The sequence below is a fragment of the Lepeophtheirus salmonis genome, chromosome 13 (genome assembly GCF_016086655.4).
Source record: "Lepeophtheirus salmonis chromosome 13, UVic_Lsal_1.4, whole genome shotgun sequence".
In the NCBI taxonomy this organism is placed as follows: Eukaryota; Metazoa; Arthropoda; class Copepoda; order Siphonostomatoida; family Caligidae; genus Lepeophtheirus; species Lepeophtheirus salmonis.
This window is the reverse complement of record NC_052143.2, coordinates 13,306,218-13,333,953: the sequence shown is the minus strand read 5'-3', so window position 1 is coordinate 13,333,953 and position 27,736 is coordinate 13,306,218.

Below are 27,736 nucleotides of genomic sequence, written 5' to 3'. Positions count from 1 at the left end.
TTTGACAATACTTTTTTCATACGAAGAAAAATATATTTTTTGAAACCGAATGAATAAGGATGATATAATGATTATCAATTCCTTTTGATGTTCCTGAGGCATGTCTTGAAAATCCTTAGAAGATGGTTGACATATGGATATTAGTAAAGGCTTCTATTAAGAATTTTTCTGTAATGTTAATGCTGCCAAGTGAGCCATTGTGCTCACGAAATATTTTTTCCCACAGAAAAAAAAAGTCAACACATCGAGTCTGACGGTATAATAAGTCCACTATTCGGATTATCACTGTAATCATTTTTGAATGAAATTGAAGATGAGTCTGGACAAGGATCTTCTTGATGATGAAATAATACTCTTTTTCAAATTACACATTTTTTTTTTTTTTTTTTTGTAATACATAATAGCATTGTATGAAATTGATGTGATGCAAATTTTGCAGTCTGAAGCATTACACCCTCTTATATGAAATGTTTTAAGATGTACTCAGTCATTGCCACAGTTTTATTCAAAACTGCGGCTCTGTTGAGTCGTTTTGATCGTTTATTGCCATGTTCTAATGTTTTTCATCATTAACATTGGCTACAGATAACAAGATAGTTTCTTCTTTTGGAATACAGTTCCCGTTGACATTTTGAATTATTCCTCTACCAGCATGGCAGAGAATTTTCTCAAAAAAAATATGTAATAAAAATTAAATATTTAATATTAAAAACATAACAATGCACCAAAATGGAACCACTAAACATTTCAAATATTACCTTAAGGCAAATCTAAATTGTTCGGACTTGGTTTGAAACATCATCCATTCTTTTGTCTGATTGCAGCAAAGATATGTTCCAAATGGTCTTGCTCAAGTTTATGAGAACAAATTTATTGCATATTTATTTCACCAGACTTTATTAGTTCCAGAAGATGCCTTAGATAATATATGCAGGCAATTAAGCCTAATGACCCAGTGCGTCGCCTAGAAGTAATTATTTTAATCACGTCAATTCTTGTTAAAACTTCATACATATGAATGCATTTTTTGAATATTTCCTCCGCTTGAACTATATTACTTGGAGACAATGCTCCTTTTAATTTGAGCCGTACTTGGATCAACTATTCATAATATCAAAAATATTATCGCGCAATTTGAGAAATTCTGTCGTAACAAGAACATCTTCACTTTCAACCCCAGAAATTTGGTTTTTATGAGCCCATTTAGCGACCGAGTCTGACATTAAATGAACATCTAATTTAACTCTCATTTTGCAAATTTTAAATTGAAAAATGGCATCCCATTAGCTTATTACCCAGCCTAAAATCATGTTTGGATTGAATTTCATAGAGTTTTTTAAAATAAGACCGGTTAATCATACCTTTATGGGGTCATATAATGGTTTTGTAACCTGCAAAAATATTCCTGACGTTTTTGGCCGTATGAGAAAGATCGTAGATTGCAACTACGGATGTATTTTTGCATGGATGAGAGAATGTTGTACATATGGCTTCAATATTCTGAATTTAAAAGAAGGAATCATACTTATATTATCAATTTTATACTCATTAATAGTTATTTACCTTAGATTGAAGATTGCAGCCGAGATATAGTTAATGCCGAGATGTTGTAGCTAGCTCCATCCATACAATAATATGATAATTAGGTTTTCCAATATTACATAGTAAATAAATATTACTTTTTTATTACTTAAGGATTAGCTATGGTTGATAAGCCCCAAGAAATGGTGTTCAGAAAACTCATAAAAGTCAAAAGCAACTGCTTAAATGGTCACAACTACGGAGGTAGTTACAATTGTGATTATCCTTCACAATAATAGTATGCTCTTATAAAAGCATGAATAACGTGGGGGGATCTTTTGTGATGTCCTTAATAAGGAGTAATATTGCCGGACATTACTACATAATTAGCTTTTGCTCTAAATCTTTACGATGAATTTATTTATAAAATCTTTTTATTAGTATATTTATTGTGTAATTTTATGATTTTTACATTTACTTTATTATTAATAATTATTTAGATCTCATCGGTAGAGATATATCTATCCTGTGCACAATTGTATATAGCAACTTCCCCAAGAAGAAAAAGGGGTGATGATCTTTTTGATTAAACTCCACGTCTGGCTTGTGTTTTGCAGCCTAAAGTTATGACATATTTAACTGAATTCCGATGTCAGACCAAGAAAATATTATTTGGATCAATCTATTATTTCAATATTCTGTTTATATAATTTATTGTTATTATTAGTTATATGATTTTAATTGTTTAATTTTGTATATTTCACATAAATGTATGATGGTTTATTTTTTAGTATGTAGATTATATTCAATTTAAGCCTTATTTTTTAACCTTGGAACTTCAAATATATTTTGAAATACACTACTTTGTCGTTTCATTAGTTATTATTCTGAGAATATGGTTAATAATGAATTACAATTTCATGGAGTGTGACGTTTTTAAATCTACTGTAACGGATAAAAAACGTCTAAGTCAATTATGCGTAGCATATCTTTATTAAAAATTTTACTTAAATACTTTCGTTATACCATCAAAAATCATAATAAAGCAGGCAGATGATAATCACATCAGTATTTTAAACAATGATACCATAAATCTCTCTCTCCCCCCATTCTCCTTGCACGCGTTTTTCTTTACAGGATTATCAACTTTAACTATGGAGTAGATGCATAGATCGCAAGGAGGAGAGAGGGCACGCTGTTACATTTTTTGTTTCTGTCAACTTTCTTTCGAAAAGAAACAGAAAAGGGGACCGAAATCAGTGGATCGTTAGCCAATACTTCCCAACAATGGAATTATTATTCAATTATTGTTTAACAATATACAATTTTAGTTCTAACAATCAATGTTAAGAACCCATATTTAAGGGGTGGGGTGGAGGTAGCAGAAATATCAACAGCTCACCACAAAATACATAGTCAATGTATGTGTTAATGAGATAATGCAGTGAGGGGGACCAGACAAAAGTTTTGAAAAGCTCTGGTTTAAATTACGATTAATATGTTATAATTACTCAGATATTTTTAGACTATAACCTTACTATCTTCCTTTTTTTGATCTTCTCATAGTGCATTCGTAAATCTGGGAAGTATCGATCAGATAATCAGTAAAAGCTTTTATATTTTATTACATACAATAGACGTTAAAATGAATTAATCATTATCTTGCGAGGTCTATTGTTTAAGAAAATGAATCATATGTTGTTGATATGTAATAACTTATATCTTGCAAAAAAAAACAAAAAAAAAAAAAAACACAGCATACATATGAAATATGTAAAACTGTAAGATAATGCTGATTCTTTGAATGGATCACGTTTCAAAATTATCTTATACAATTACGTATTTTATATTATACATATATATTCCAAGCTAGATCTGTTCTATTAATAGACTTGTATTCCTATGTATTTTTACTTCAAAGACATTTTTATACGCTAATCAATTCATAAGTAAGCACCAATAATATAAACTGCCCTAATTGATTGTTTTAATTTTGAAATTTTTTGAGCAGAGTATTATTATTAAAATATGATATCTGTAATTCCTATCACGAAACCTCGTTCTTCATGAATAACTTGTTAAAAATTGGAGTTTCTAAACGGAATATCAAGTTTTTTAGGGATGTCATGTATATTTTTTTTATTCTTCTAAGACTAAACGAGATAGCTGCAAACTTTTTATTAATTTTTGCTTAATTAATCCAAGCAAATTTAACAACACATACTTAAATATGTATCCTATTTTTGAATCTATTTAAAGGTATACTAAACAATTGTGTGTTGTTTTTTTTTCCAAATGGAACTCAATAAATGTTACAATTGTTTCCATAGACAAGAACGGTGTTGCAATAGTGTAAAAATATAGACATTGAGTTATAAGTTAAAAAAGTTAGACTTAATAATAATATTTTTTGAAACATAAATAGCTAGACTTTTCATTCTGTTGAATTATTAAATGTAAATGTATAATAGTATATGAATAAATAATATGATTTATAATCATGACAAAGGGGGTTCAATAGTTTTGGGTCTTAGCCAAAATGAGAGGAAGAGATCATCTCTCGGACCACACTAATTAAAAATTGCCTTAATTGGATAATTAATAATATAAATATGATAAAAGTACTCGATGTTTGAATGTTTTTATAACTTTAAAGACCGTAATTTGCTCGTGAATTATGAAATATCTTTTTAAAGCTCACATCCAGACTAGTTGAGTAAATCCTCATTATCTTATCTAAATGTCATGCGGGAGTTTACTCCTCATTTATCTAAGAGAAAACAACCATGTTAATTCGAACATTCAACAAACACGGATACACAATTGTTTTAGAAGCTCAAGCCCTGTTGGAAATCACATCCAATAATTTTCAGTAGAAGATGATGACTTGAACATGTTCTTCAATTCCTCATTTGATTGCAAATCAGTCAACTCGATTTACAGTACGGAAACTTTTACATTTTTTTTTAAATATTGAGGAACCTGCCCATTCTATACATCATTAGGAAGAGAAGATGAAATTGGGTACTTCATCAGTTGAAATACACCCTTACAATTATTAAAATTTTGAAATCTTTGATCAATTACTTTGACCCATCAAAGTAGTTTTTATCCTAGATGTCAAAGAATAATTGAAAATAAAAATATTTTTTTACTCCTTAATAATCTGCATTATATTGTACAATTCTGACGTAAATTTTATGACAGTTGCAACCGTCCCGTGTAAAGGTTGAGTCCGGTCGCCACTGGTTCTTTCAAAATACGTTTGGAAAAAGTTTAAAATGAATCACCTTCGCTTCCGTTAGGAAGAGAATCGACTGTACTTTCAATATACTTATGTAAATGTGACACGTATTATTTGATATGTTCAGCATCAAGTATTTAAATAATCAAAAAATCTTTCTTTAGTTAGTAACAATATTTTTACTTACATTTAAATACACTCGACATCTATGCAGTATAAAATATCTAATTTTATTGTAAATATATTCGAGACAAGTGTCTTACATTTTTTAAGTCTACTACTCACATCCTTTAAATCATTTCATTAGAATAGATCTAGGGTACAAAAGTTTTCTTGTGTTTTATAGCTAATACTTTTTATCTCGGAACCTCGTCCAAAAAAAGGCCCAAAATCAGTTGGTAGTTAGCCAATACTTTCCAACTAGAGAATAATAGTTGGGAATTGTACTTTGCTTTAAAAGAGCTTGTTCTAATTTAACCAAGCAGCTTTCAGAACAATGATAAGAACAACACATAAGTAGTAATTTAAAAAAAAAAAAAAATAGATTAGTGAAGGAAGGCTCTGAATCATGTTGCCATTTCTAAATAACAAGAAGCAAACAAAGAACATTTATCTACTAGGAACTTCGAATTACGTAATAGCATTTGAGGGTAATATATAATAATGATTATTAAATTCCATTAAGTTCCAAGTAGATCGTATGAACTCCGAGTCCCTAAAAGAGGGATAATAATTCAATATGATGTTAACTAATATTTCACGCTCATTTGGATTAATAGAGCACTCCTCATTATTATCTGATTGAGCAAATTATCAACCATGATTACATTGTACATTATATATAGAGTACTACTTCTAAGTGGCTCTATTTATGATTTAATGAATTGATTATACATTTGTACATTGTGTAACATACTCTAGAATGGAACGAATTTAAACGATTTAGGAGATATTTTTTTGAATAGCTTCCAGTGAATTCATTAACTTTAATATGTTTCTTGATTACAGTTCTCAATGAAACCTCACAAAATTAACAGTACTTTCTATTTATTTCTCCTTATTTTTACATAATATGTGTATACACTATGGAATTAATCGTCATTCACATTTTGACGGATTTCCTTTCATTCTACACTATTTCCAAACATGGTTTATTCTGATTTCATTAAAAAAATATGGGATTCAACCTTTTTCTTTAAGAAAACACTCATATGGTTAATTAAATGATAGTATAATTTGGGAAATATATAAATAAAAAACCAGGGTCTAGACACCATTATGATCAGTTTTCTTTATCACAATCAAGATTAATTATAAAGTTAGCCTTGATTCCTCAGGACATTGTTTTCTCTTTCATGTACATTGATGTACTGTGCATGAACTTCTATTAAGCGTTTAAATTTAATTTATCTAATGGTATTTAATAAGCTGAAGTTAAATATTGTATTTGTTTTTGTTTCAATTATTATTCTGTATCCTACCTAATTAGAGCTCAAGTGTTCTATCATGATTTTTTTTTGAATATAAAGGAACCACTATACTAAGAAGATGTTGTCTTTAGTTAATTATTTTCATTATATTAGGCACCTACATAATTTCGTTTCATTTGTTCATATACTGTATTTATGAAGGTTATATAGCTACAAATTACTCGCGAATATTAAAATACCCGGGTAATTAATAGGTCCTTCACAAGTGCAAAGTACAATAACCATTATCTACTCAAATACCCGGAACCCATTTCTTATTTCAACCAATCAAAGTTTAGAACAATAATTAATAATAACTGAAAAATCGACAACTGACAGAATAATACAGTGTAAATTTGTAATTTATTTGAATAACGCCGTGGCCAGCCATTTTTTTGTTATGATATGTATATAAGCCAACATTTCATGTATTTTTAAGTGAAATTAAATACTTTTTTTTTGTAAAATTACCCGTTCTATATATATCAAAAAAAAAGTGTATCAAGGTTCAATTATACCTATGAAATAACAGGAAAAAAACAACCGTTGATTAAGTATCAAATTACATACATAAATGGGTTATAGCATCCTTTATCACATACAACTTGACTAACACATGTAAAATAAGTAGCTTAGTATCTATGTAGAAAGAATAAAAATTCATAAAAAAAAATAGTTATCAAGATTTTTGGGCAAATTTATGAGAATATTTTAAAAAATATGTTTACAACTCTTGACTTGATAGCTCTACATGGGCCTCTAATAACCTCTAATTAGCACTTTATACCGAGTATAAAGAAGTAAAAGTGCACTTTTAACATATTTTCATTCTATTATACCATGTAGTACCCACAATCTACATAATAGGTCATAATGGAAAACGAAGTTTTGCGTGAGATAATAAAGGTTGAGTGATTTTAATCACTTTAAAATTGTTCCCATATTTTAAATTGAGTATGCTTGTGAATTTTAAAATTATGTGGACCCTTTTACGAGGTTTTTATAAATACTCCTACTCAAATATTCGGAACATTCTACAAATTTTATAAATCGTTAGAAATGAGTACAAATAATAATTATATATTTATTGTCTTCAAATAGTTAAGCTGGTTAATTGACACGTAATACTATCTCCCTCAACTTAAATTCGTAAGTTCGTGTTTTACAATTTTATTCAACTTTAAGGATTATTTGGATTTGAGTTTTTTCTTTGGTGAAATAACGAATTGTTTTTCTTATGAATAATATATAAAGTTTGATGAATTTAGACTTTAAGAAGTCTAAATTCTATATGATCCGTATAATGCCAAATAATATAATATTATTTTTTCAAAATAAGAATGCAATTTTGCTTTAAACGAAGCTCACTTTTTGAACAATTAAGTACATGAATATAAACTGCGTGTTTCTATATACCAGATTATATGTGAGTAGGTATATATAAATAAATTTAAAGCCAAATCTTGGAGCTAAATTAATGTTAAGTTAATAAATGATATTGATTAATTGATGTATTAGCCCAGGCTTATTGTAAATTTGCTCGAAGAAAAGCTGCAATTAAATGTTTCTGTTTTTATTAATGATTCTATAAAATAAATGCATTTTTTTTAAAGAATCGAGTTCTGTAGTACCCTCCAGGAATTCTTCTATAGCATCTTGAGTCTATTATTTAAAGTAGTGTATACGTAAATTAAACTTGTAAGCCAATGCATATAACAAATGACTACCTCGGGAAATAAGAACATTGTTCTGGAGTCTATCAAAAGGATCCATTATTTTTTATGCATAATATCTCTTTGTATACGGTTAATTATTATTTATTTGTACGTTTATAAATAAAGGAACCGTCCGAATTGCTTGAATGTATTGTAAAACAGAGCAACAGCTAAATAAATGTATATTTATTGTGTTATTCTATATCTTTTCTTGTTTTTTCCCTCATGATTTTGAGCTTAACGAATCCTTACAAGTCTTTCTTTAAAAGATGTTCATACCAGATTAGTTTTATAAAAAATGCACAATCAAAATTTATAGGTAATACAAGTTTTGAACGTGCAATTTTCTGAATCTAGATATTCAATGCGAATATCTCTGTGTGTGTGAGTATGTTTATCCGAGAATAACTCGCAAACCAATGAATAGATTTTGTTCAAATTTTTAGTGTAGGTTTTTAAGGCTCAAAAAATGGTTCTGGTAACAATTTTTTTGTCATGTATCATTCTAGAATTATTTTAATAGGAAATTAAAGGTTTAGAGAGAGAAAAAAAGAGAAAATGAGACAAGGGACTTTTGACAATAATATTTAAGTTTAATAGGCTGATTTTTTCCCTCCAGATTTTAATATATCAAATACAACAGCTGTATAGAACTTCTCTAGATAGAATCTATAACTTAGGCAAGCGACCCAGTATAAATACTTATCACCTCTATATATTTTCTTCCCCTATACTAAGGAAGGTTAACGGCACCAGTAATTTTGTCTTAAATTTTAAGTTAAATTATTTTGCCTCAGTGCATTTTTCCTCAAAAATATTGTTTGAAATCGAAATATTTATTACTATAAAATGTATTAAATGTTTGTTTTCTGTCGGAATAATGATGGAATTATGCTCTTGCCTAATTTTACACTTGTTTGTCAATCCATGAGTCTTTTCTAGTTGGAATACTCCATCATGTCTAATGATAAATAATAACGGAGAAGTGATTAGCAATTCTTCGTTTCAAATCATTGCCGTGTTTATTTATTTTTGTTTTTCTTATTATACTAATTTAATTACCCATTTTGTCTTTGGTTCGAATTCACTACATAATCAGATTTTGTTCGTGAATGCATTGAAATTTTGGGGAATGATTCAATGATATTTCGAACAGAAAACAAACCTTTAATGCGTTTTATAATGATACACATGACATATTTTGATTAAAAAATTATAAGGGAACAACAATTTGAACCAAAAATAACAAAAAAGACGTATCTAATCTAATTTTTTTATACATTAAGGCGAAATAAGTACAGTACCTAGTGCAGTCAGGGTTTGCATGGATAGAGGGCACCCTATAGGGCATTTTTGTACATCAAATAGACCCTATGGTACATTAAAAACTGAACACTTATGTGTTATCCGATTTTATCATGGATATATTCTTGGAAGGATCACAACATACTTCTATATCACACATATATATCTATTCTATATCTGGTAAGACGTATCCTAAATAATAACAATAAATATATACATTTATATATATATTACAACTTACTAATATCAATAATTAATGAAGGTTAAGTGATTTGAAATTAATTTATATTTCTATATTTTAAAGCATCTACAATTAGTTACAAAAAAAAAACCAAATTTGAGTTCTCTAGCTTACGTATAAATCGAGAAATGACACATGAAAGGGATCGACAAACTTCCATTCAGACACTCCAAGCAGTTGGGCGTCTCCAGGACCTCCGCCTACGCCGTCAGCAAGTCCAAAACGTTCGAGAAGAAGAATAGCTCTTTCAAAAATACCAAACTAGACCCATATGAGTTTAAGAAAACAGCTTAGGCCAATTCCCTCAAGTCTAAGAGGATCCATGCATGATATCTTAGGGTTTCACACCAGAATGCCCAAATAGCTGTCTAGAAAGTGGGTGGAACGAACATTGTGAGTGTGGAGAGGCCACTTCTGACAAAAGAAATGAAAGAAACCTATCTCCTCAAGACTCTATTGAATGTGTCTTTTGAACTCTTTTTTTTTACACTTTTGGACCCCTACAGTACTGATGCCAACCCTCTCGACTACACATTTTGGATGCATATTGAAGGGAAGTTCTGCATGTCCGTCATCCAAACACTGAGGCCCTCAAATCCACTGTCAACCAGAACAGCGATGCCATGACAGAGGACTATATATGCAGTGGGTGTCAGGCCTTCTGTCGCCGCCTGAAAGCTATCATTGCCCTTAGGACGGCTATATTAATGATTAAGAGAGCAGTGACACACATCTATTTATAATATTAATCTTTTTTAATTAATATTTCTTTTTGTTAATTAATAAATTATATTTTGTTGAAGTTTAAAATTCAAAGTTCTCCGATTTTAATGGTCCACTCGGTATCTACCTACATCCTTGTCTATGATTAGAGGATTTAAATGCAGAGGATATGAAGAAGAAAGATAGCCATTTTTTAGTATGAAAATAATACGAGCATGTCAACGGTATACACAATACATATATTCGTGCAGTTGTAATATTTATAATTTATTTTGAAACACTTGTCAACTATTTTCGATTTGCACATAGTTCAAATAATTTATATTTTGCATTGTATTGCCACAGAGCACCATTTATATTCGTACAAAACTAAAATTAGATGTTTGAAATGAAAAGAAACATAAATCCTAGACATTACTTCCATTGTGATACATTGGTCTGGTCTCACAACATGAAAGGGAGGACGCAGGGAAGTATGATGGCACCAAGCTTAGTTAAAATAAAAAGATTTTTGAAATGCAACTAAGTTTAGAGGTACTATTCAAACATTAATCCTTTTGTACAAAGGCATCATAAGTACAGATCTGCTAATCCCCTATTTTTTGTGGCCATTTCAGTGAATAAAAATGAGCGTCTTCCAATCGTAATTAATTCATATCCCTTTCCATTGAACTACCCATAACTTCAGGTAATTTTTATTAATTCATTTATTCATCTTGTGATGTATGCAAACGATATCTTCAGCCAAATGCAAGCCTCTCCGTCCAACTTGGACAATAACAAGGATCAAGTTATGACGACTGGTCAATAAAGCACAAATTGTGTAGTCAGACATTTCATAGAAATGAATTAATTTACAAAGTAATTGAAAGTTGTACACACAAAATTATATCTGTAATTTTTCATTATACATATACAACTGTATTTTAGCCACCATCAAGGATAGTAATTATAATTATATACATAATCCAGAAAAAAAAGACGTAGTAATCTTCAGAAAATATAGTCAAAAAGCCACCCCTAATAGACAATTTGAAAATGAACGCCGTTCATATTTTTTCCCCGTTTATAATATGTTCAAAAAATGAACGAAAAGCGTGAACACCGTTCGTTTTTCCGTTCAATGTCCAAACTTGCTTATTTCTCTTCATTTTTTGGTATAAATATATAAATTTCAGGAAATTAATTGCAATAATAAAGAGTTGTCAAATTCGAATACTCCTATATGAGCGAAAAATGACCGAGAGAGCGCTTACAAAATTAGTAACTGAGCGCGAGCGCGCTCGGAAACGCGGACTAAGCGGACTAATACTCTGATGCACATAATTGTGTCAAGAGATCATGTCTTTCAAAAAAACTTTTCATATTACGATTATTTTCTGTATGACTTTAAAATTACGAGATCCTTAATAATTTGGAAAAAGGCATGTAAATTGTATATTTTGACTTTACTAGGACTTGAGTATTTAAATTAATTCAGACTTAGAATTTAATACTCACAAATTAGTAACTTTGTCCAACTTCTTCTTCATTAATTTTTCTCTGTCTATACCTGTTAAAATTTTATTTATGTTTTAATTCATACCTTGTACTTACTTTTTTATTACTTTTTGATAAGAAGATAATATTTCTCTTTTATTACTCCTAAGTTTTCAATCATCACTATTTCCCAATGTGTTATAGATTATATCAAAAATATCCTAGTTTTAATGAAGTCAAGTTCTCTTTCAAAAGCCACTCTTTACCAAATAAGTCATTTTATTTTATCTCGCAAAAAAGAAAATTAGAAGTACCAAAATCAGTTGGTAGTAAACTGATTCTACCTCACAAAGGGAATTATATTTCATTTAATAGTAGATAATTGTTTAATTATAGCTTCTATTAATATAGGATCTATTAATCTTTCTTTCAAAAAGAGGAAAAAAAAGGCCCAACATTAATTGGTAGTCAGCCAAATATGTTAATGTAGCCAATTATTGACTTATTCTTGATTTAATACTAGGAATATTTACAGCTTTAGATATATGATTTAATTAGAGTTGAACAAATCAAATTTCATAACACCTAGGAGATAAAGAGAAGACTAATAACAGTTAACAGATAAAATATGTTTTAAGGTTAATATTGGGCCTTCATTCCATTTTATTCTATTTAAAAACAAAATATAATATCCTTTATGGAATAAGCTTAAATTGTTTATTCCCACACAAGTTCTTTTATCGGATAATTAATTATATTTTTTACTAATTTGATGAACTCAAAATATAGGTTCCGTGTTGTGAGAACCGATTAAATGAATTATTTTACTTTATTATGCTCGAATTTAATTACTTTTATATTGTTTTATGGCATGAACTTCAAGTCATAAATAAGCAAATATATATTTTCAGGGATCATTAAAAATTATATTTACTCCTTGCCTCTAAGATTGAATGTAGTAATTGAAAAATAATAATAATAATTTAGTTCACACTTTCATTGGGATATGAAAACTAAAGACGTGATAGGTTGTTAATAAAATATATAAAATATTGAACGTAGCGTAGGCCAGTGTTTCTCAAACGGTGGGTCGCGAACCAAAAGTGAGTCGTAGAGAGCTGATCTATAAAAAAGTTAAAAAGTCTTAAATTTTCTCCAGTATTAATAAAGAACTATGTTTGTCTCGATTAAAGAGAATAATAATACTAAATTGAAGGTATTCATTCGAATAGTTTAAAAATATATGATCATCAAGTATGGTATTAACGTGGCCACTCTGACAACTTGAAGAATTATTAGGGGGATTTGTAGCTTATCTTTCATGATGTTTAATTCAATTAGCTCCGAGCAGCTAGTTTATGAATGAAATAAACTCAAAACTACACTCCGTATCAATCAATAATATTTCAGTCCCACCGGTCTTAGCTATCGTTTTATTTTCTTCACTCATAGCCAGTATTGAAGAATATAAGAACTAAAAATAATAATAAATGATAGTTAGAACGTATAATAATATGTTCTATTCACACATCTCCTACAGGTATCTTGTCTCTTTGAAAGAGGTTATGAATTGTGAGGTAACTTCAGAGACTCAAATGAAGTATTTAAGTGTAACTACGTAATTTTAGCTGTAGTAGTTTCTACAAATACCAATAAGGACCGGTCCTAGGACTGGATTGATATGACTAGAGTCTTTTCAGTTTTTTAGACCGATCCAACACTATCAATTATATTTACGGTCCAACAAGGACTTATACTTATAACTCGGAATCAAATCATCATTCTTGAGAGAGCAATAAGGAAAAAGTAATCACTAGTGTGTGTAAGATAAAGAGTAAATAAGATAAAATGATCACATCTTTGGAAAATAAAAATACTTAGAATTGCATTACATACAAAGACTTCTTCCGTTATAATATTTTGTTCACTTCTTTCCATTAGTGTTAAAATAACATAAATATTTAGTGTTTCTTATTGTTAGCTGTCGATTCTTCTCCTTCTTTTCCCTTATCAGTGCTTTGAACGCTGATTGGTTCAATTCAAATACGCTATTATTCAGCCTAAAGGACTTTTGAGTCCTTTAATTCAGCCCAGTGCCTTAGACAAGGAATGTTTGATCTTCATACACTCCATCTAAAGATAAAAATAGGAACTTATAACGTAAAATCCTAAGCTTATATAAATGAGTAATATAAAAATGAAACCAATACTTAATTAGTTACCAAATTACATATATTCATAGAAAATAAAATACAAATAAACAAAGGATTTACAAATTAAGAAACAATTTGCCTCATTTTTAAGCTTTTGCTCGCATTACTTGCCACTCAGACATTTTAGGCACCTTCAAATTATATATTTTTGTATCTACAATAAGAGTGTAGCTTACAATTACAATTTTTTTTGTAATTTTACCCAATGCTTCAGGGTGACAAGAAGTCATAAATTCATTCGAAAGATTTGTCAAGATTGATGAAGACATCTCATGAATAGGGTTTGTTCATCTATCACATTCTTGGATTGTAGTTTTCAAATATATAGCTTGCCTTTTCAAACAATGAAATTGAAGAATCGCTACAATAAATTAAAGAGTTTTCCTAAATAAGAGTTTAATTTATGTAATGTTCTACGAACACCACCAACAGACGGAAGTAACGGACCGGAGTAAAGCCAATAAGAACACCTTTGGATTGGGTGTACAATCATACACTAAAACATATATTCTGTAAGGGATTACATTTAAAAGGATGTACATACATATAACTATTAAAATATACCAACTCGTAAAACACAAGATACATTACTATCTATTTAAAACAAATCCCTACGTCATGATCTAAAAGTAAATAAAAGACAAGACATAACAATTTAGAAAGTAAGTTAAAAGAAGAGCAATTATTATAGCCCTTAGTATAATACTTTAAACATTGGAGAAATAAGGACTTGATATTCGGTAAATGCAATAACCTCCCAAGTGAGTTAAAGACATTTTTTCGAGGTATTCAAGTTCAAGCAAACAAATATAATTTTTTTGGTTAGAGTTAACTACCATTTTTCTAGAAAGCTTTTAAGATATATCCTTCAGATCAGTGAGGAATACAGAATCATCAAATTGATAGCTCAGAATATCTTTCCCAGAGATGAACTGTCACAAGTTTCCGACAATTTTTAAACTCCTTTATATTTGATATATTATTTTTTACTCGTATAGAGGAGGAAAAATTATCAACATAGTCTTGAGTAAAGCGGCTACACAACAAGAAATCAAATTTATGAATCGAAATAAACTTATGCTACAATGTTATCAGAGATGATGTACTTAAAATTATGCTTCTTTGGATTGGCTTCTATTCATTATTGCCATTAACGTTTAAGTTCTCAAAAATATCTCGGAAGGGATAAAGGAAATACATGGTCCCTCTATATTTTGACATTAAACGCATACTGAGAGTAACAGAGCGTCTTCTGGAAGCGGTGAGGTCAAACCAAATCCCTACTTGATCACGAATCCATGCTGTCGTAAGATATTTATTATCAAACGAACATTATAATTGCTGCTGCCGTTTGTAGCCTGAGAAGGTGAGAGGCAAGGTTCACTTTCATTCTTTGAAATTGCCCAGGCTTAATATACTTCTTTGACAATTCTGGATGAATTTTGATCTTGATATGCAATGAAAGATTGAAAAGCTTCCATGTCCACAGTATCAGAGGAAATAATTTATTTATTTACAAAATGTGCTGGTATTGTTATCGTATGTCCTCTAATTAAGTGATTTCGTAGGCTGTTGATCAAATGTGGGATATCCGCGAAAACACATACGATATAGTTCATTGAAATAGAGGGGATTAAGAAAAGTGTTAATGATATTGCCTTTCTTTAGCACTATTCCAAGCTCTCTCTATATCACTTGATTTGATGGACCCATATCACTGGTTATCGACCCAACTTTCAGACCAATGGTTGAAGCTGAATTGATAATTTCATAAATTATGGAAGTAAGTTTCTTCGGATCGAATGAGTTTCTTATAAAATGGAATGCTACGATTTATTTTCAACTAGTTTGAATACATTTCAACATGAAACACAATGCATGAGTTGCGAGGACATCGTTCATCAATAGATGAATATCCTTTTATTGATTGTCCATCGAATACAAAGCCAGACTTTATGGGCATTTCATCGAATGCTAAAGAACAATGGCGGTCATTAGGAGGGAAACTTTGAACTTTCATCGTAAAATATAATAAAGACTGTAAAATAGATATATTATACATTAAATTTAAAACTACCTTCTACAAAGTATTTACGTCCTCTAAAGTACGAGGATTGAAAATATGATGAATTGCCTCATTCATATCTGTAATATGCATGTATGGCTTTGACCAAAAAAACAATTTGAGTCAATTCTAAGTTAAGAATGGATACTCAATGCAACGTACTCCCCTGAATTAGGCTGGAGTTCTTGAGTTTGTGTGGAACATTCTAGTACATCAGGCTTGAATTCAATAATTTGAGTAGCCGTCATTTTTGAAACTGGTTCAACTATTAAAATAAAGTTCAGTGTTACTAATACATAAATACAGATAAAATTCATATAAACAATTCATACATTTTATAAGATCATATGATGTCAATACAGTACCTGTTGAATTAGCATAGGAGTGTTCAAGAAGTATGCAACGTCCCGGTTTTGTGTCATTATGAAGTATCTCCAACTTGAGAAAAATTGTAGGTAGTGACCATCTGAGCTAAATAGCAATTGATCATATAACTTCATGGAATTAAGTGCTTTTTCTTGATTTTGCTTCTTTAGAATAAGAAAATTTGCTGGGTATTACACCAGGTCTTAAATGCCTTTGTTTTCGATTTATTGAATAAAAAATATCTTCTTCTTTGAAGTGAGCAGAGCATAAAACATGCAAGCCCTTCGTTCGTAGTTCTTCCTCATCAGAACACGTAATCAAGCCTTATTTTGGTGTAAATCTTTTAGAAGACAAAAAAAAAAACAAACAAAAAAAAACGATACATCTGTGCCCAAAAAATTATTCTTCTGGCATCCAAAAGCAGCGCAGGCAGAAAATGTTTCTTAGATACCTTATTCCTATTATTAAGCAATGGCTTTTATTGGTTTATACTAGGGTTCTACAGATATATTTACTTGAATCAGCTCACATTTCACCTGTCGAATGTCCAGACTCTCCTATTCTAAGGCACTGGTTCAGCCGTAAAAAATTCCCAACAATTATTGAATATTCAATTCATAGTTGAGAAGAAATTGAATATTACCAACTGATTTTAGTTCCATTTTTCTGTTTCTTTTTTGGAGTAAGAAAGTTTGTGATATACTATAAAGAGGAGTTATTTAAATTCTTTTGTATAGTGTAAAATACGTCAAAACTCGGATTCTGAGAGTAGGTTGATCACTTAATGAATGATTATGTCTTCATTAGCTAGGATGGCAATAGAAATACGTGTTGACATAATGAACAGGAGGAAATGTGGATCTCAGTGCGAGTTGTAATAGGTGTATTAGTGAGGAAATCATTTTCGGGTTGAGTGAATTTCAAGCTAATCGATTATAAAAACAATGTTTTATTTGTTTTGTATTTAATTAATTTAAGGCTCTATTACTTATTAGCCGTAAATGTGCTGTAGAATGGAATGAAGTTTATCAAAAATGATTTAATAATATTTCATCACGTGATAGACTAATGTAATTTAAAGTGTGTATTCCATCATGATAAGTTCTCTTCAAAATAAAGATTGCATGCTTTTTGATGCATTTGGCAATGAATACTATTAGACATCTGTTTAATCAACAAAAGACATAATCATAAGTAAAATGATGTCTACATACTTATTCATTATTCATTTCATAATTGTAAAAATTAAGGTATGCATTGTTTTTTTTATGATTTATTATTAAGAGAAATAAATTTCTTTTTATACGTCACATAGTTTCATTTATGTCAATTCAATTAAGAGCCATTCAAGCTTTCCATTACATAAATACGCACATTTTGTGTATGTATATATGAGTAGATTATTATCAAAAGATCCGCCAATTATCTCATTTAATAACTGTTGGATAAATAAGATATCTAGCTCATGCTAGAGTCCAACACATAAATTATAATTAATGCAAATATTTCAGATGTAAGATGTATTTCAGACTTAAAAGATGGTAAAATACTATGAATTTTAGAAACGCTATACTAAATATCGCAAGATTTTATATCATGTGTCACACAACCTTTTATTATGCACATACGTATTTTGAACTTAATTTATGTTACCCATTACATTTATTTTATTATTATCGTATATTAATTTTGCAAAATATATAAGTGAGTATGATATATATTATTTTAAAATATAACCTAATCAACGTTTTCATAAAAAAAAAAGTTGATATTTTGTACGCCTACATGCTCATAATACAGTCTTAATGACATGCATTAATCACTATCTCTTGAATCTCTTTGTTCTTTTTATTTTCATGTCATACATTTTAAACTCTTTCTTTTTTTCCAGTAGTTACCCGATAATCTTTTCTATTTTAAGCTATGAAAACATATGTATTATAATATCTATTGCATACCTATAGCCAGGGTGATATTCCACATACAAAGCTGTGGAATAATTTTCCATGTTTGGGAAGAATTGAAAAGCTACCAACAGATTAATTATTGGCCTGTTTTATTTTTTTGGGATGTTTTGAGATGCAATGAAGGTAACGACGTGTAGTGTTGCTTTTGATTTACACAACAGCGCCATTTCGTTGATATGGAGGTATTTTTAGTTTGCTGGAGTTAAAAAGAGAATCGTTGGAATTTAACTCAATTAATCTTTATTTTCTTAAAGACATTTTAATTATAAATATCCAATCAAAGAATATCAAAGGTTGCAATGTGTACCCTCTACTATTTTCTTTCAACCGTTAACCTCACTCCATTAAGAGAATTTATTATTCGTAAATGTTAAGATTAATATTAAGACTTCAACTTTGACACATTCAAAGGTACGTAAGAAAGCGATTGCACAATGCACATGGCACATAAATCATCACTCTCCTTATTTTATTACAATCATTCCTTAATGAACAATATTTCTCAAATGAAAATATCTGCTCAGATAATTATGAAGTCGAACAAATTATAATTTATGTAAACGATTTCATATTTAAATATGTGCGAGTATTGTATACACATAGATGATTTGCATTTTTATTTTTTAGATCTATACTAAACAGTGTACATCTATAACAAGGCAAAACGAAACGAATCGACTACATACGTTTAACACTTATTAAGCATTGATTTAACAACAGTCTTACAATCATTTCTCCCTTTCCAGCAATTTAGTTTTATATTTATTACAACAAATATTGTTGTAATTTATGCCAAAATTTCTTTTTGATCTAATCACTTCATCAAATTTTATGATGCTCTCCACATGACGTATATATTTCAAAGACGTGATGAAATTTGTTGATGCAAATTATTACTTTTTTCATCAATTTTATTTGAATTTGCAGAATTTTAGTTATTATAGATATATACTTTTCTTGGTTCATTGGATTTAAAAGAAAATTGACATAGTCAGATGTTTTTTGTATGTATCTACATAAATCTGTGTTTGTGTAACGTTTCTATTCCAGGGCGCATTCATGAAAATAACCAAAACCATAGTGTGCACAATTGAACTAAAAAATTTCGTTTTAAATTCTTTTAGATAAGAAAAAGAACTTTTACGTTGCATACTTTGAGAAACACTGTTCTAAATAATTGAATTATTAAAAATTTTACTATAAATTCGTGTTTTGTTTTTTTCAAACTTTGGGTTGAAATAACAACAAAATGTGTATAATGAAAAACAATTCTATAAGACATATTTTGGTTTGAAGTAGATTTGATGGATATTTGCTGAATATATCAAATATTCAGGCAACAAGATAAAAAACGAAACAATTGTTTTGTGAGATAAACACTTATTCATATGTATTTTAGTATTTTAACCTCTTATAATACATAAGTTATGGAATTAGATACATTTTTTACTTACAGCTAGGCACCCCACCATTTCTTTGCAAAAACGGAAAAAAACCCACCATTATTAATTGTGTAAATTTATCACGTATAACACGATATTTGTTTGCAATAATTTAGATAAACGTTTTTGATGATAATTTACTGTGAATAGAGATCATTTTTACTTTATTTTCAAGGCTAAGAAAGGGAGAAAAACAAATCGTTCTCTTTTCTAAATTTGGTTAATAAGTCTAATAAAAAAAGTTATTTTTTTTTAAAACATCAATTGTAGTTGATCTCAATGCACCAATTTTAGGATAATATATATATATATATTTCGTGTTTAAGTAACGATTTTGTACAAGTTGTAAATTGTATAAGCAAATTATACTAGTTGTAACTGAGAAAAAGAGTTTAGAGTACTTGTAAAGACGATAAAGCAATAATTTAAATTCCATAAGATCTTTAGGGTGTACTTTTTGACTTTTTTAACTGATAAGTCATATTCTGTACCATAATTATAAAGCCCAAATGCCCACAGTCATATTACCCGTAAATACATAAGAAATAAGTAACTTTAATGAATCAAAATGAAGTAATAACATCAATTAATAGTTGGTAATTAAAATGACTGATGATGGGGTAAAATTAAAGCGTTATGTTTTTATAAATTGTACAACCTCCTTAGGGAAGTTAAAAATCGTATATAAAATGGATATCAATTATATTTATTTATGTATTATTTTTCATCAAAAAAATAATAATTTTTTTATCTGTGATATTTTTACATTTAATCAGTTTTGCTCAATGATTTTAGCTCCACAAATGTATCTGCGTATCAGGTTTGAATATGCCTATAAAAATAATTGTAGGGGACACTATTCGTTAATAAAAATGTGCCAATGTATGAAAATATATATTAAATTTTATTATTCATTCTAAATCCTCAAATTCAGAATATGCCATATCATACGGTCAGAGCAGAATTCAAAATATTCAACTCACGTAATCCATTTAATGGCAAAGTATAATTACTTGTGTGAAGGCATTATCATCAGTATGTATTCGTGTCGTTTGTTCAGAAGCAAACTTCCCCTCATTACCACCATTCCCTGTCCAAAAATACACATACATTTAGATTTTTATAATAAAAAAACATGATGACTCCCATCCAATCAAAAAGAAAGAAGTAAAATTATTAAGTCAAGACATTTTAAAAGTCAGGACCAGGGTAAACCCCCCCCCCCATTTATTCTTTGATACTCAAATTGTGCAGAATTACTCCACCTTTCATATCAGTTACTCATACAAATTTAATATATCTACCCATGTATTATTTCAGTAAATAAAAAGACCATAAATAAAATATAAAATTAGTTTTCTTATAAAACGTCATTAAATAAATATTACTAAAAAAATAAAAGTTAAAATGATTCAAAAGTGTTTTTTTGGGGAGAAAAGAAAGGGCCCTGCATTTTATTTTCTAAAAAAAGTCTTTTCATATTAAAGTAAAAAAAAAATGAAATATATGTCTGACAATTTGAGAATAAATTCTCTCCCTACCCCAAGAAGAATCCTAATAAGGGCCCTTGGGGAAAAATGGTCAAATAGTAAGTAATTTTTATTTGTGTAGCCAATATTTCTATTTCTGAGGTACGCATATTTCAATTTATATATACGAGTATGTACTAATTATACTACATTAATATCTGACTATGCCTGAGTAATTTCTTTGTAGGATTCAAATCATATTTGTTTAAGCAGATAGTTCTAATAAATGTATATTATGTATATCCTTTAGTGTTTTCATATTATAAAAATAACCATGTATATTGTACATGTCTGTATATTCTTTCAACAACCTTTTTAAAAAAACGATTCAGGGGCATAAATAGGGGATGAACATATTTCGGAAAGTACCAATTATATAGAAGTATCCTAAGTCCCACGTTTTAACGCCAAAATAGTGACCTGCACATTGTAATTATTAATAATTAAAAAGGATCAGACTATTGACAAACAAAATTAAATGTTGTCATTTTTTTTTGTAAAAAAAAATGTATATATATATATAAAAATCACCTTTATAATAAAAATATGATTTATTTAAAAAATTCAAGTCACGTCCCTGAATTGACCCATCATTCTTTCTTTGCCTCAAGCCCCCTAAATCAAAAACTTACCCTAAATCCAGATTCTCTTTCATATTTTTAACTAAGAGACAATGGTTTATATGTAGAATCATCTCCCGAGTGAGTTTGATATTTTTTCAAGCAAAAGCTCAAAATGATCAAAAGAATGACAAAGTGTCTAACAAGTGAAGTACGAAACTGTGATTTTTTATTGATAAATACAGTTTTGCAATTAGTACTTATAACATAAAGGTATATGTATGTATTTATTAGGGTTTATATCTTTGGATTTCTCAGGATTTTACATTTACGGGAAATCCTGCAGGTAATTATTTCATAATATATATTGTAAGCTTCTTTTAATATTATATAGCTCATTAAATAAAACGTTGAATACTTGTGATAATAAATTATCCAGCTTTTTGGGATTCCTGGGAATCGATAATATTGATAATGTTTAAGAAATTATCGACACGGATCAGTTTTATATTTCAAATTTTAGATCTTTTAAATTTTTATTTGTGCATGATAATCCTTTTGTATCCAGATTGCGAAGCTTGGTAAAAAAAAATCATTGACTGTTCTACTGAATTCTGGTTCAGTAGAAGTTGGTGAAACAAATATCTTAAGCTTTTTTTTCAAATGTACAAGGACTTAAGCTTCATTCCAGAACCCAGTTTGATCATAAAAAGTCATTTCTTTTTTAACTATGTACTTTATCAGTGCAAAAATAATTATAATTTACTTTAGCAGCAGTTTTTTATTTAAGCTTTTCTCGATAGGTTTGGCCTTTTAAAGTAGAGATTTAAACTGCCTTCTCCATTACCTTCCTGATTACTTACTCGCTTTCTTTTGAAAAAAGTCTTATCACCAACTCGATTGCAAGATTTAGAACTTTTGTTTTGTTAATGAAAATATCAAAACCCTCTCCTTTTTTTTAGTCAAATATTTACAATCATGCAAATACTGAGTGAGATGCATTAGTTCAGGCTGACGTCACTTAAGGTATTTCTCAATAAAAACCTCTATCAAATTTGGCTGATTGGCATGGCTTGTTTCAGAAGTTCATTTATAATGTGAACAATCACCTACTTACTTGTGAAGAGATTGAAATCAATTTAAAATAGATTCTTCCGATGGAACCAAAGATTCCAAAAGTTATTCTAGGTCTTTAATTTCATCTGGAACAAAATCAAATTTTTTTATATTTCAATCATTGCAATTTCTAAGGGGTGTTTTACCTCCAATAAAAGCCCTATCATTGCCACTGATGAATTCTAGCGAGTGTTTTGATATAAAAGAAAGTTGAGCTCCAATCCATAACTCAAAAATTATTTGATTTTGTAAAAATGTGTCATTTTTTACAGGGTTCTTACGAATTTTTTTGTAAATTTTTCTATTTTTTTAACACAGCCTTAAAACCGATATTTTGGAATGTCGTTGCTTTTAATTAGGCTTTCAGTCTCAAGTCTCAATATTCAACTCTTCATTACCATCCACTTCTTCTTTATCCTTTTCATCTAAATTGAATGACATGTTATCATGAGCACACATTCGAATAATTTTTTCATAAAGATGAGATGTCACGTTTATGAAGTCTGATATTTTTATAAAAAAAGTTATATGGATTCTCAGGAGCGTCCGTAGAGGGTGGCCTAGAGTAGTTGTCACCCCACAAAAAAGTCAATGCATGGCCGGGCAAAAATTTTAACTTTCTATTTCCCCCACAAATTAAGTACCCCCCCTCCCTCCCCCACACCCCAAATACATTCCTACGAACGACCTTGATTTTAGTGATGCGTGAAGAGTAGACTTTTAGGCCACTGGTAAGGTTGTGTATTTCACAATTAAACAAACCCTACCTCCACCAATAATTTACCTTTTACATAACTTGCTATTTTAGTTTTTTATTCTGGGTTGGATAGAGTTACAGAATTCCAAAAAAATAAGACCCTAGGCTCTTAAAAAACCAACATGCTCTCCATTAGTGTTAAAATAAATAAAAATGAAAATTGTGACGTGCTTAAAATGTACTCTTTCTCCTTAAAGTATGAAGAAAAAAATAATTACTTAAATTTCAAAGTATATATTATTTAATAACAGGATTTCGAAAAAGAAAAAAATCCTGGTTTCTGCTCAACAACAATTTCCTAGGAAATGAAAATCCCTAGATTAGGTTGTATGTTTAAATATTTATGGGTAGTACGATTTTGAGAGTAAAAGTTTGAGGATCTCAAAGTATCTTAAAAACAAAATACGTACTATATTATAATAGATCACTGCACTGATTTCATTTATAAAGATATGTGTTCCAAACCCTTTCTCTTTGATTGCCAAAATGGCAAACAAAGACATTAAAAATGATCTTTTTTATACGTCATTGTTTTCTTTTTGAGGTGTGTACTTATTTGGCGGAATACAAAATAAATCAGTTAGAAAATTTAATAATCTATTATGTATAATCCCTTCGGAAGGAATCATTAAATGATCCTATCATCAAATAATTTCAACATTAGATCGACCTAATGTGCAATTACTCTTTGAAGATCACAGAATATAGAAGTGACGCTCTATTTTATGTATGTAGATACATTAATCCACGTGACTCATATTATTATTTGCAAATTCTGTTATTATTATTATAAGTTTTTGTAAATGTCAGCTCAAATGAAGTAATTAAAACACGTGTAATAAATAGGTGTTTTTTTTTTCCTCATTTATTAGTAGCAACCAAGACTAAAGAGTTTTTATTTTTTTAATATCATCAATACAACCCATGAATTTGTATTAGGTAGTACATAAGGAGTAGGTACGTATGGATATATAGCAAAATTATTTTGCAATATGGGGAATATCCGCCCACAGCTCATTTAAAAAATACAATTAACTCTCTATGAATGAATTAAATAATATACCTATACATATATTTATCAAGAGATTGGTAGACTTCCTTCACGTTCCTTTGGACTTTAATATTCGTATTTTCAACTATGTATAGGTATAAAGGTTAGTCCAGTTTATTTTTCAACTTTTTTCGAATTTAGATTACGGCAAATTCGTGAGAAAATAACATTTTCAAAATTTCATTTTCCCTACGATGCCATCTTTAGATAGCAGATCTAGTTCAAAGTCAAAATGCAGCATTAATCCTTATTTTACATTAATTAATGATGATAGAAATGATTCTAACCTATGAAAAAAATTTATAATTTTTTTTCTAAAGCTACCCATTGAGAAAATAACAAAAAAAAAAAAAAAAAAATGATGCTCACTATACGCAGATCTTCAAGTGTTCCTAACTTTTTTTTATTTTTTTTTGCTTAATAAGACAATTTTAGAAAATTCTTAATGATAACAATTTTTACATATCAGTTTTTCTATCTAGTGTGTATGTAGATTCTTCATATGGTTAAATGTATTGCCATATATTAATTGTGAATCGATTATTCAAATACTGTAACTTCTGAAGACGTACTTCATTTGCTTATTATTTTTTTAAATCTACTTATTCAGAATTAACTGATTTAATCTGATATCAGGAAGACTTGTGAGCATATATATTATTATTACATTTAATTGTTTTAGCAAATGTTTAAAGTAGTTATTTAGAACTGAAGACTAGTCTCTTCCTTTTCATTCCTAACAACTTATAAAGTTCAGTTCTTCATGACGTCACTTCTCTTTCGTTACGCATTTTTTTTTATAAATCAGTTCTTGTACTAACAGTGGGAAGGGACGTTCCTAAGAGTGGATTGGACTAGACCGAATTAATAAGGACTGGCACAACTCTAGTTTAAAGAGCTCTAATGTTACAAATGTTGAGACTCTGTCCGATTTTTTAGAAAGTTGGGTCTTATGTGATTTTGTCTTTATCGATCTGGATCGACATTTTAGTTCAGATCGAGCTTTACTACGCTACCGGTCCCCACCAAAGTGTTAATAATAATAGAACTACAAAATTAGTTAATGCTTACATGTATTTTTACATATATCAATGCTTAAAGAAATGGTTTTTAAATAAAAAATAATTTGGAAAACGTTTTGAGACAAAAAATAAATATATTTATGCACGCTTTCCAGCCTCCATCTATATACAATGTGGGGTTGCATCATATTAACGTCACATAAATGAATGTATAAGATGCAAATTTAAGGGGGAAAGAATGATTTATTAAAGTATATAAGTCAGGCACACATTTCGTTTGCTTTGATATACATATATGCACTTTTAATGCATTTATTTTTACAACCATAACTTCGCTTCAATTCACTTAATTTAACTTGACAAGTAGTTGGGTCCATTGTTGCAGAAAATATTTTTGTCTCTCTTAGATTGGTCGAGAAGAGAGATATAAAGAAAAACAGAACCTACTATTCTACATTGTTAATAGTATTTATCAGCACTGTTCTTCCAGATCATTGCCTTCATTCAAAGTCTTAATCATATAGTTTAAGATAAAAATATGTTGGCTCTACATAGTGCTGTATCCACTTGATTTTTAATCAATCAACCTCAACAAATAATAATTAATAGAGTGTTTTCAAGTGACGTCAGCATTCCGGATGTTGGTATTCTTGGAAGCTTCAGCAATCAAATTTAATTTGAAAAAGAACCCTTTTTTCACTAAGATGAGGACAGTAGGGAACTAATACCGTGTATTTGCTTCTCAAAATTGGACTGGCACATTAAAAATCTTTGATTTTTATTTTTTCTATTTATAAAAAACTTATCTCTGTTACGTCTGGTTTTTATTATGTATCAGATCCTAATACCCATATTTTAAAAATACTGTATTTCTACCATTTTACAACTTTATTTACATAATGTAACCAATAAATTAAATATTATAATGGGAAACGATTGTAGAAATTTTGAATTTAATTGGATTTTCAACATCTATTATTTGATTTAATTCAAATATTACTGTTTTTCTTTGACATTAAGTTGAATTTAATGTAGGTTTTTAGTCTTTTTCTATAAATAAATTCATTTTATGAAGTTTTAACAATACTTATCTGCTTATTTTATTTAATAATATATAGGGGGACCATATTTAGTTTCCAAAAAAGAGTAAACGTGGTCTGATAAGAATTGAACCAATACTGTTGGTGTTAGTAAATTAATGTGTGTTAATAATTTTGAAATGACTAAATTTAAGGATAATATATTAATAAATTTTGATTCTCTATTAATAGCTAATAATTTTTTTACTAATAAAGATTTTGGTTGAATTGATTTGATTTACAACTAATACAATTTCAAGAATTTTTACTAAGTTCCCGAATACCCCGAAAAGGACATAAAAAGTAGAAATGTATTTTTACTTTTTATAACTTTGAAAAGAGGACAGCTTGTTACTTACGTGACGTCAGGGAGTCTTCTCTTGAAGTATTTTTGATTAAAAATCTAATCATATCTATAAACTTGTTACTATTTAATTGTTAATGCTTTTGGTATTATATGACGTATAATATGATAATTGATAATAATCTTCATTGGTAAATAACCAAGGCGGGGTTTAATATGAGCAAAGATAAATATCCATAGCCCTTTTGATTCTTTTCTTTTTTTAAATTTTCTTTTAAAGAAATCCCTTTTTTTAGAAAAAAAAATGTGTAAGTCTTTTTCAACAACCTTTTTTCGATTTTTTTAGAGGATTACATAATTCTATTAAGGTCACTCACTCGAGATCAGGGCTTCAGCAAAGTGTCATCCAAAACCGGCCCTATAAACAATTTAGTATCATGGTTTAAGCATATTATAAAGAATAAACACTGCATAGCTTCTTAACTATGGATATGAGAATAATTCAATGACCTTATCCAACCTTTTTACATCGTTTTTAATAAATAAAGCTAACATCATTCCTTATTGG